Here is a 12,953-nt window from a genome sequence, read left to right on the forward strand (position 1 = left end):
AAAAGGCCCTAAAAGACCAATTTTTTAAACAAACGATTTTCAAACGATTATCGAATGATCGATCGATATCGATATCGTTATCGTTCAATCACTCATTTTAATCGTCTAGTGGATAGGCACCTTTAGCTGTGAGCATGCAATACAGAAACAATACAGAAACAATAATTCCTGACACATGAAATTCTGTGTCTGCCCCCTTATTCAAAGTGATTTTACATTATCACTTTGAATAATTGCATACTATATTTATTTGTAGCCTAGTATTAGAATGCATGGTGTTACACTTTCCTCTGAATTGTCTGAATTTCCCATTATTGTTAGCGTTATCTTATCAGCTTCTTGATTATTCCTCCATCTTTTTGTTTTTATTTCTTGTCCTTTGGCAATTCACACATCGTATAAGTAAATCAATGAGGCTTCTTCTACCCAAAGATACTTGTGGAATTACCAGATCCTCCAATCAGGATTGTCGTGCTTTATGGGCTACAGATGCCCTGGTTCCATTTCCTGTGAAATAATAGCTCTCACAGAGACAATGAACTCACTAATGTTCTCATTAGCTTAATCTTCCTTTTAATGTTCCTGAATTTGTTAATGCCGTCTTTATTCTTTTTTTAGACGCAGTCAGGGATTTTATTTCAGCAAAAATATATTAACTTATTAGGTATTAATCAGGAACCCTAAAATGTGTATTTGCTGAATTTGATCATGTTTGAATTGTGCTTTTTTTCCACATTGCATAGGTTTTTTTTTTAGTCTGCTTACATATATTACAATATAATATGCAGGCAAAATGAATCCCCACATTTAACAAAGAAGAGGCAGCACATGCCTCACTCTTTTCTCTAGCCATCCATGTGTTCAGCATGACTGAGGTGAGATCAATTGTACCACTCATGTGCAATCAGAATGCAAATGAGATGTGCCGCAACCAAGATAAAGACCCTGGAGGGCGTCAGATCTCGTTCAGCTGGGAAGATAGTTTATCTTGTGATTGCAGAGAATAAAATGTTGTTATAAATGTAACACATGAAACAACTAGGGGTAAAAAAAAGCAAAGTGTTACCAGTCATATTGTCATGGTGGAGAAGGTTGAACTTGTATTTTAAAACAGTTTTCCACCTTTCATTTATTTTAACTAACCATCCTACAACTCTAATGGTGCCCATCCACTAGCAGACATGAAAACGACTGCACGATTACGACATTGTAATCGTGCAGTCGTTTGTCAGTCTGTGATGAGCCTGCACTGAACGAGCAGTCGTTCAGTGCAGGCTCATCAATGATCTGCAAACATGCTGAACCTGACGATATCGTCAGATTGTTCACCTTGTTTGCACGATGATAGATGTCTAAACGACCAGCGGGCATGCGCATTGCTGGTCGTTTTAGACAGTTTTGCAAATGATTTGCAAACAATTTTGCAAATGATTTATAAACGATTGAACGATTGTTGTCGTTCAATCGCTCAACTAAATTGCCTAGTGGATGGGCACCTTTACACAATGCGTCTGATTGACATGTGGACGCAAATGCCATTGCGGCTGTGATCTCTTATGGATGCGCAATTGTGAAAATATGCTAATGGGCCACTTGCCGCCCAGTGCTTAGAGATGCCCACAGAAACTTCTCACATCCGCCAAAACCAAAAACATCGGAAACATTGAGTAAGCCTAAGCTGTCGTCTGCGTTTTTCTAACCACCCTCGTTATCTCCGGAAAATGCTGACTACCTGTCACTCACTTTGCAAGTGAATCCTCTATGTGAGCGTAATCGCAATTCAATCATTGCGCGTGCGAAGTGTGGCTCACATTCATGCACAATGTCTAACAATCGCTCAATCTGCGTAAATATCGGCATTGTGTCCACATCTGAATCAGGCCCATTATGCTCTATCCTTCTGGCCTCCATTTGTATTTTTCTGCCATGTATATACCCAGTGTCAGACAAGCAGTGGGGTCTGCCGGGGGCATTAGCTCCAGCACGTTTACTTGCATTGTGCCTACTGGTGATCTCAGACCCACACACCATGGCATGGCATGGTATTGTATTTTATTTATGGTATTTTAAGAAACTTTTTTCTTTGTCTACTACCAGTGCTGACTATATAATGGAATTTTGTCTCCCTCTTCTTTATTGTTACACCTGTGAATGGTAATCTGCGGGTATCACTGTTACTGATAGGCTTCCTGTGGCTTTTGTTCCACTTATTTATTTCTGAGGTCCTACAGTACTTTTTCTTATATATATATAAAAATTAGATGAGCAATAAAGAGGGGGAGATGAAGGAAAGTAGTGGTGAAGGAGAGACTGGGGAAGGAGGGACTGGGGAAGATGGGGAAATAAAGATTGGGGGTATATGAAGGAGAGAGACGGGGAAAGGGGCAGGGGAATGGGGAGAGCAGAGACGTGATAAGACCAGCAGCAAGAGAGGGAAGAGGATCAGCAGCACTGGCCAACTGGCTACCACAGCTGGCGACCTGGCAAATGACGAGTTCATACTACTAGTTTATATAAAATGTGCGCGTGTGTGTGTATATATATGTGTGTATATATATATATATATATATATATAGTCCAAATGAGTCCACACTCTCGTCTTCAATAGTAAATTGCTGGGGTGACAAACCCATAAGGGATCCCAACAATACTCTTCATACAAAAATAGAAAAAGTGGGGGTAGCACTCACCAGTCTTCTTAAAAGCATAACTTTATTACATCTCAGTAAAAATGTCACAACAGTTGAAAGTCCGACGTTTCAGTCCTGTGCATTGACCTTTGTCAAGGTCAGACAAAGGTCCATGCACAGGACCGAAATGTCGGACGAAGGCCATATACAACCTGAAATGGCGTTTGGTTAGTTGACGAGTGGTAGGAAGCATTATGTGCAAACTCAGCCCATGGCAGCAAGGCAGTCCAATTGTCCTGGGAAGATGACATAAAAATTCTTAAGAAAGTCTGTAGATCTTGATTAACTCTCTCGGTGGAGCCGTTGCTTTGCGGATGGTAGGCCGTGGAAAAGTTTAACTTCACTTGAAGAACAGAACACAAAGCCCTCCAGAATTTTTCAGTAAACTGCACACCACGGTCAGAGACAATTTCAGCAGGAAGGCCATGTAGACGAAATATGTGTTGGACAAACAACTGTGCCAGATCAGGGGCAGAAGGTAACTTCTTCAACAGTATATAGTGGACCATCTTAGAGAATCGGTCTATTACAACCCAGATAGTGTTGAAGCCTTGAGAGACTGGCAGGTCTGTGATGAAATCCATGGAGAGATGCGTCCATGGACGTGATGGAGTAGGTAATGGAAGCAATTCCCCAGCTGGAGCTTGTCGTGATGATTTATGCTGGGCACAGGAGGAGCAGGAAGAGATGAACTCCATTATATCTGCCCTCATAGAAGGCCACCAATAGTGTCTTTTCAGGAACTCCAAGGTCTTCCGAGTGCCTGAGTGCCCTGCGAAGCGAGAGGAATGTGCCCAAGTGAGAAGCCGCTTCCTTAATTCCGGGGCCACAAATGATTTTCCCGTAGGAGGCTGAACTTGTAATGTGGCGAAAACTCTTGATTCCAAGACAGGGGTATTGCTTTGATTTTCAGATTGATCATTACAGAGGAGAGATCTCGATAGGGCATCAGCCTTCTGATTAAGTGCTCCAGACCGGAAGGTCAGGGTGAACTGAAACCTGGCAAAGAATATTGCCCGGCGGGCCAAACGAGGACTCACACATAGGAGGTTTTTGAGAAATAGGAGCTTTCTATGGTCTATAAATAAAGTAAATGGAAACTTGGCGCCTTCTAGCAAATATCTCCATTCCTTCAACGCCAACTTTACAGCTAGTAGTTCTTGCTCACCTATGGCATAGTTCCTTTCGGCAGGTAAGAATTTTTTAGAAAAGAACCCACACGGATGGACTCAGCTGTCCTCATAACGTTGAGACAAGACTGCTCCCACAGCTTCAGATGATGCTTCTACTTCCAACAAAAAAGGCCTGTCCAGATCTGGTTGTCAAAGAACTGGTTCTGAGATAAAGGCCTGTTTTAGAAGATGAAAGGCAGACTCTGCCTCAGGTGATCATTGGGCAGGATTAGCACCTTTGCGGGTCAAGGTTGTAATGGGAGCCAGCAGTGTAGAAAATCCCTTAATGAAGCGTCTATAATAATTGGCGAAGCCCAACAATCTGTGGATGGCTTTCATTGTCTGAGGTCGGGTCCAATCCAGAATTGCTTGTACTTTGTTGGGGTCCATTTCTAAACTGGAGCCAGATATTACATAGCCGAGAAAAGGTACACTGGGCACTCCAAAGACGCACTTCTCCAGTTTGCAGTAAAGGTGGTTTTCTCTCAAATGGGTCAGAACTTCTTTAACATGTTCTTGATGTTTAGCCACAGAGGGTGAAAAAATCAGTATGTCATCCAGATAGACAACAACCGAAACATATAACAGATCCCGGAAAATCTCATTAACGAAACTTTGAAAGACAGCATGGGCATTACACAATCCAAAAGGCATTACTAAATATTCTAAATGTCCATCTCTGGTATTAAAAGCGGTCTTCCATTCATCGCCAGCTCGGATACGAATGAGGTTGTAAGCCCTCTCAGATCTAATTTAGAAAAAATGACAGAACCCTTGACCCTATCAAACAACTCAGTAATCAGGGGAAGAGGGTATCGATTCTTTACAGTAATGTCATTAAGGCCTCGATAATCGATACATGGTCTTAGACCACCATCCTTCTTGCCAACGAAGAAAAACCCAGCTCCGGCAGGTGAAGTAGAGGGGCGAATGAACCCCTTTGCCAGGTTGTCCTGGATGTACTCGGTCATGGCTTGAGTCTCAGGCAAGGACAGCGGATAGGTACGACCACGAGGTGGTATCTTATCAGGTATCAATTCAATTGTACAGTCCCATTCCCTATGAGGGGGTAAGATATTTGCTTGTTGCTCGGCGAACATCTGATATTCCTTGGGAATGGCAGAAGAAACTAATGGAACTATCTTTCTCACAGGTCGAATTTTTGGAAGACAGGATTTCTGACAGTCCATACCCCATGACAGAATCTGCATAGAACTCCAATCAATCCTGGGATTATGTTGACGTAACCAGGGTAGACCAAGAACAATTTCTTGAGAGGCCTCTGATATCACCAGGAATTTTAAGGACTCAGAATGAAGTGCCTCAATTCGGACCAATTCTGGTTGAGTCTCTTTGGTGACTATCCCGTTAGTTAGAGGGCGTCCGTCTATAGAGGTCAGAGAGATGGCATGGTTGAGAGACAAACAAGGAATCTGAAATTTATCTATGAAACTAGACGTTATGAAATTTCCGGCTGCTCCCGAGTCAAGTAGAGCAGTAGCAAATACAGGTTTGGGTTTAAGATCCAAAGCTAGGGTAATTGTGAAATCTTTAATTTTTGGAGACGGGCTCATAACTCCTAACTTGATGTCTCCAGGGTCAGTTAGGATTTGGCATTTCCCGGTTTACGTGGGCAGGAGATCAGCAGGTGACCAGACTCTCCGCAGTACAGACAGAGGTTCTTTTGCATTCTTCCATCACGTTCTTCTTTGGAGAGGTGTGTATGATTCACCTGCATAGGCTCCTCTTCAGTAGGAGAAGGAATGGGACGGGTAGAAATGGAGGGGGTAAATGACCTTTGCCGGTCAGTTCTGTGTTTTTCAGCCTGACGTTCCCTGAAGCGTAGGTCAACTTTGATACACAACGAAATCATGTTGTTCAGATTAGTAGGAAGCTCTCGAGTGACTAGATCATCCTTTAGTCGGTCTGACAACCCAATGCCAGAAGGCCGAGGAGAGGGCTTCCTCATTCCATTTGAGCTCTGATGCTAAAATTTGAAATTGCACGGCATATTGACTGACAGGACAGACCCCTTGTCTCAGTGTCATAATGTTTGATGATGCTGATACAGTACGCCCAGGTTCATCGAAAATCCTCCTGAAGGACACAAAGCCTGAGTAATTATCCAGCAGCGGATCTGAGCGCTCCCAGAGTGGGGAAGCCCATTCCAAGGCCTGGCCGGATAACAGAGAGACTATATAAGCCACTTTAGTTCTTGCAGTTAGAAAGTTGTCAGGCTGCAGGGTAAAATGTATGTCACACTGATTTAGGAATCCTAGGCAGAGTTTAGGGTTGTCGTCAAATTTACTTGGTAAAGGAAGATGTAAGCGGGGAGATGATCTGCCTCCTGTATTCCCAGATGCTAAAGTGGATGTAGATGTTGGTACTCCAGGGGTAGAAAAGGAAGTTTGCAAACTATCCTGTCGCTTGGTCATCTCTTGCAGAAATTGAGCCATCTGATGCTGCATGTTTTCCAGATTCTCTAAACGACCAGAAATGCACCGGAACAAATCCACTCCTGACTCCTGATCCATGGCCGGCTCCATGGGGCCAGTGCAAACTGTTATGTTCTGGGTTGTTTGTGGACCCGGGGTGGTAGCAGGAGCGATCACAGAAGCAGATTTGAAAATAAAACTAGGATTTTTAATAAGTGCTTGAGTAGACATATAATGTGGCAGTAAATAAAAGTCCAGGAATATATAAATGTGCACAAGAGTTCTGTGGTGGGAGTAAAAGGGTTAATGTCCAAGTAGAAACAATTAAAGCTGTCCAGGTGTGCAGGTAGTGAAACTGAAAATAATCAAGCCAGGTATGCAGGTAGTGAACTGAAAATAATCAAGCCAGGTATGCAGGTAGTGAACTGAAAATAATCAAGCCAGGTATGCAGGTAGAGAACTGAAGCGCAGGATGTCAGCAGGCTCAGGCACTCAGGTATGGGCAAGGGTGATGGAGGAAGCGGGGTAGTCCAGTGGGAGCTAGGAGCTGACAGGCAGACTGGCAGACAGCGAATTCACAGGAACAGGATAAGCACAGAGAACTCCCTCTCAGCTAGGCTGAGATACACGTTGCACTGGCAAAGAAGGAAGGCACTGACCCTTCCTAAATACCCTATGCCATGCTGTTACTGGCCGGAGGGAACATGTGACTCACCAGGATTGGCCAGCCGCATCACATGGCCAGAAGGCAAGATGGCGGCGCCCATGCCAAACGGAATGGAGATGCCGCCAGGCCTTACCAGCGCAGAGTGAAAACAGGCCAGCACAACAACGCGCGCACCCTGGCCGTGACAATAGCAATATGGTATCCAGCGATACATAGCTAGACAATAGCACATGTAACCATGCAATATATATAATACAATGCAGACAAACACGGATTTGTGTGTAAAGTATTTGTCTATACCAGTGGTTCCCAAACTGTGCGATACAGCACCCTGGGGTGCCTCGGGACACTTGCAGGGGTGCCTCAGGTTGGTGGTCCAGCACCAAATCAAATTATTTATGTCCAATGTAATGGAAATATGTGGACAAACAGAAGTGCAAACCTGTCCCCCACCACATAACTGAGCCTAAGGATGACATATAAGCACAATTTACTTCACTCTACTACATTTTTTTCTGAATTTCTCAATAACAAACTTAGGGGTGCCATGAAAACAAGGCTGATACTCTAGGTCATCGTGATTCAAAAAAGTTTGGGTACCACTGGTCTATACTGTTATTATGCAGCCAATCAAGCAAATAGATGAGACCGTATCAACTAAAAAATAAAGGTTATAAAAATGTAATAACAATTGCTCATTGAGCTCATAAAGGGACACACAATTTCACCAATGGATACATTTGACTTCAAGTTTAAGTAAAGTGTAAGTAAAACCGTATCCCGGTCACCTCCACGTGCTGCAGGGGAACTCTGGACCTGATTCAGAGATGGACGCAATGGCAATTACGTACGCAGTTTGAACGATTGTTTGCCATTGCGCATGTGCAGGGGCACTGAGAGGGGGGGAACGGGTACTAATCACCTGGGCCATGGCTTGTTGGAGGGGCTCGGCGGGGGCCAGGGTTCGGCACCGCTCCCCCCCTTCCTCTTACCTCACAGTAGCCCAGCACATTCTGCTGTGTGCTGGGCTGCAGTGGGAGACTGCTGGTGGCTGCTGGGCAGCAGTCGCAGCCTCACTACGCAGCGCTGCAAAAATATTTTTTGGCAAAAAATTTTATCCTAAGGGGGCATGGCCATGCCTCCCGCGATTAGGTCACGCCCCCTTCTGCCTGGCCCGGCATGGCTCTCGGCGCTCCTGCGCATGTGTATAAGCCGCACTGTGCATGCACAGCGATTGCATTGCGATCAAGGATGCACAAAGTGAATGACAGGTAGTCAGCTTTTGGGGTGGTAACAGGGTGTGGTCACAAAAACGCTTGCCTGTCTGACTGTTTAAACGCTGTTACATGGACGTGCATAAATTAGCCCTTGCGATCCCCTACACAGCTTGAGAACCCTCTGCTTGTCTGGAGAGCTGCCAAGTCGCACCTGCCTCAAGAGCAATATGGCCACTTGATGTGCGTCGATGTTACCAATATTTACGCAGGTAAGCAACGTCGTACGCAGATGAGAAGGCAGCAGTGGGCGCCCCTATCCTTGGGTGATCTTTGCAACCAATAGCATATTTTCACAGCTGTGTTGCATAAAAAAATCACAGCTGCGATCACATTACCGTCCATCTCTGAATCACGCCCTCTATCAATAATGTTATATCTAAGAGTGGCTAGTCCATATTTGAATTGCTTAAAATGTATGGCCACTGGTTGATCTGGATCTCTGCCCTTTAGTGCTAATCCAATGGAAGAACAGTGCATTGCCATTCTCTCTTTGAATTGTTGAGTGGTTTCCCACATATAATAATCAACATGGTCAATTAAATACACTGCATGTGTACTTGAACATAAAATAACCTATTTGATTTCAAATGAGGTAAGCTCTGTATTAGTTATATTTGTATCCCTGATGAAAGTTTTAAACTGAAATGTTGGAACGCCCTTATGGGCTTGGAAGGTCTTCATTTTGTATCTACAGGTCCGTGAGTCTCACCTATCCTGTTTTCATTTGCCATATCTCTTGGGAGGGCACTGCGGCCAATGTTTTCATTCTGGAGTGAGTGAAGAATAACCGGGCATACTGTATATAAACAGTTTATATATAATAGAATACTTTACTAGCCCACCCCAGCACAGATACTGTAGGTATGAGAAGCAATAAATGTTTTAAAGTAGATGTTTCCAACGTCCATATCAATCTGTAGAGATGTTCACCAGAGGCAAATGAACACAAGTCACAGGGGCAGCTAACATAGGAGAATAAAGGCATTGGAAACAGTTAAATCACTGCTAATTTACATTTAGGTTTTCTATGAACCAATTGGTTAACAACATAGAGGGGCTCATTCTGAGTAGCACACTGCTGTGACTGCTTTAGTGTCTCTTGCAGTAGTCACATCATCAACTTTATGCTAATGCTAGTATCAGCCCTTCCCAGGTGTACATCTGTGCATCTGACTGTGCAAGGACTGAGATGATGCTTGGTGCGTCTTTAGACACAACCATTGGTCGCACAATTGAAACCTGCACCAGCCCCATGCCAGGTGCAGAATCTCCGTCAGAGTATGGCCTCCAGTGTAAGCGATTAAAGAGCTCATTCAGAGCCGCTCGCAAGCGCTGTGCGCTTGCAAGTGGCTCGATGATTGTGCACTGTGCATGCGCCGCGTCCAGCATTCGCATGCACGAGCCCCGCTGAGCGACTGAAGTTCAGTCGCTACGGGGCTCGCAACAAAACAGGCGGCTGTCTATGGTGAGTTACAGCTCGTCCCATTTTGTGGGCGGGTGGGGGGGGGTGGCTGCACAAATGCAGGCGTTCCCTTAGGAACACCTGGCGTTTGTTGGGCGGTCCAACTGACATCACTATTGAGATTAGAACCGGAAGTCCACTCGGCCTTGCAGCAGCTAGACCCTACCGCATGGTCTCGTCGCAAGGCCGATGGTCACGATTATCGCGATGGTCTCCTGGCCGCTCGCACAAACTGTGGGTGGTCACCCACAGCTTTGCGAGCGGCGGGAGACCAAAATAAAAAAAGAGAAACACGCCCACAAGCCCTGAGTGGCCGCCAGCAGGGAGCGGCTCTGAATCAGGGCCTAAGGGCCTGATTCAGAGCCGGACGCTCTGACCAGAGCGCTCGCTCTGAATCAGGGCCCTCCTCCATTAAAATGGAGCGTCCTCCTGGACGCTCGTATAGCTGTGGGTAACCACACACAGCATATACGAGCGTCCAAAAAGATGGTCCATCGGACATGCGACGGAAACCTTGCGGTAGGGTTTCCCAGCCACAAGTCCAGGAGTGATTTTGGCTCTATCAGAGCCAAAATCACTCCCACTGACATCACTAGTGATGTCAGTGGGGCCGGCTTCAGGCGGTAGGCGTTCCCATGGGAACGCCTCCGTCTGGCAGGCATGCCCCTGGCATGCCCACCAAAGGGGGCATGCTGTCACTCACCATCGACAGCACGCCCCCTTTGGTGCGAGACCCGGAGCGACAGCTTGGCTGTCGCAGTCCGGGTCTCGCGCATGCGCACGATGGAGCTCCCTCCGTCGTGCGCATGTGCAGTGGGGAACATCGACCCACCTGCGAGCGTACTGCCGCTTGCGAGTGGGTCTGAATGACCCCCTAAGTGTATAAGTTTGCAATCAGTTATGCGACACAACAGAGACACTCCCATAACTCGCCCATAAGGCAGTGCATCTCCCTGGGTCTGAATAGTCACCTCCCAGTCACTGCCCAGGAATGCCCAATTCATTTCTGAGACCATGCATCTCAATTGCTACTGCCACTCTCTGGGCACTGCACACACGCGTATGCGCTGTGCAACCTTTTAGCTATTGAGACACATGCGCAGATAAAAGACATTGATCATCTACGTGAATAGTATTGTGTCCTACTCAGTATCAGGCCCAGGGTGTCAGAGGAGCAAATGTAAATATATCAGATGGAGAGATCAAAACTCTGATCGCTGTGGACCTAAATGCCCTAAATCAGAGATGGGGAACCTCCTACCCATGGGCCGTATAAGGGCCCTCATTCAGAGCTGTACGCTCTGAGCAGAGCGCACACTCTGAATGAGGGCCGCCCTCCATAATTATGGAGCGTCCTCCTGGACGCTCGTATAGCTGTGGGTCACCACCCACAGCCTATATGAGTGTGCAGTTTGATGGGCGCGATGGTCTTGACCATCGCGACCATCGCCACTGCGAGCCGGAGCCTGCGGTTGAGTTTTTCAACCGCAAGGCCCGGAGTGATTTTGGCTCTATCAGAGCCAAAATCACTCTCACTGACATCACTAGTGATGTCAGTGGGCCAGCTTCTGACGGTAGGCGTTCCCTTGGGAACGCCCCCGTCTGGGAGGCACGACCCCGGCACACCCACCAAAGGGGGCGTGCTGTCAATCAACATCGACAGCACGCCCCCTTTGATCAGACACAACGAGCGAAGGAAAGTCCTTCGCTCGTCGTGTCTGGCGCATGCGCACGACGGAGCTCCCGCCGGCGTGCGCATGCGCAGTGCAGACCATCGACCCACTTGCGAGCGGACAGCCGCTCGCGAGTGGGTCTGAATCAGGCCCAAGGACCTCGGAATCATTTGGTCTGGCCCTCTGAGCTTTATTCTACTAGCCTCATCTGGCTAACAGGGTGCCTAGATTGACACCCTGCAGCCAGAATCTATGCAGCAGTGCCACCTGGAGCATCCTTAGGACGCTTCAGATGATCACACCGCTGCCCCTACAGCTCCCAATAGCATCCTTAGGATGCTCTGTGCATTGCTGTAATCACTGGCGATTGTGGTCCCACCCCTGTGTGACATCATGTGGAGGGGCGTGGCCTGCACCGGGCCCGCGAATAATGTTATTTATGTCAAAATGGCCCTCGGCATAAAAAAGGTTCCCCACCCCTGCCCTAAATACACATAGCATACACAAAGGAAGCACAGTGAGACAGTGAGACAGTGAGCAAACAATGTGTAACTAGGGCCTGATTCAGGGCCGGACGCAATTAGCGCTCGCTCGTTCAGAAAAAGGGGATGGCTATTCAAATGAACCATTCGCTCTTTGCGGTCTGTTGATGCCTCCATGTCTGAACGAGCGAACGAAATTTGCGGACGTTTATTTGAAAAATACGCCCCCTGTCCGCTCGCATCATACGTCATGTCTGCTATTTATTAGGTTAATCGAGTACATCGATCAGCGTATGAACTGCTCGCTATTCTTGTGGTTGGTGTTTCCTACCACTATATTGCGAGCAGTTCTGATTATAAAACAACCAGGTGACGTGGTCAATGACTCTGCTGTTTTAATTATGCACACCCATAAAACGCCCGTTTTGACCTTTAAGCACGTCTGCGTTCTTAATTCCACTCCCCGTTTTCAAACACCTTCCCCTGTTACCACCCACATACGCCTCATCCTGTCACTCAAAGTAGCAGGCATTCGCTATATAGCGAACAAACAATTTTCGGCCGCACTGGCTGGTTCGCGCATGCGTACTATAAACCGTATGCATGCGCAGAAGTGCGAACATCGGTCGGAACGAGCGTACTGCTGCTTACGAGCGGCTCTGAATCAGGCCCCTAGACCACAACAAAAGCATCAGAAGACTAATGCTCTGTGTACTGTCCAGCAGCAGCAGTGGATGAGAGCAGTCATTAGAGACATAACATATACTGAAATGTAGGCAGGAAAAAAAAAGCATTGAGCACAATACCAGCTGGAACATCGAACATAAACCCCGACAGGCAGCTTATTATAGTATACATACCATGTGAACTGCATTAAACACAAGAGCAGATACAGATTCAGCAGCAGTGAAAAAAAATACACTCTCCTCCCCCTGCATTAACTTCCAACCAGTGGTGGTTTCTACTTAGGGGCTTCGGAACTGCAGCCCCCCCAGCAAAAATCCGCCACTGTGAGTCCCCAGTGAGCTCCGGTCCTGGAGACCGCACTGGCTCTGGAACCCCCTCTCACCAGCGTTAGTGCAATCATCTCATCTT

This window comes from Taudactylus pleione, unplaced genomic scaffold, assembly GCF_031769625.1.
Source record: "Taudactylus pleione unplaced genomic scaffold, aTauple2 ptg000128l, whole genome shotgun sequence".
NCBI lineage: Eukaryota > Metazoa > Chordata > Amphibia > Anura > Myobatrachidae > Taudactylus > Taudactylus pleione.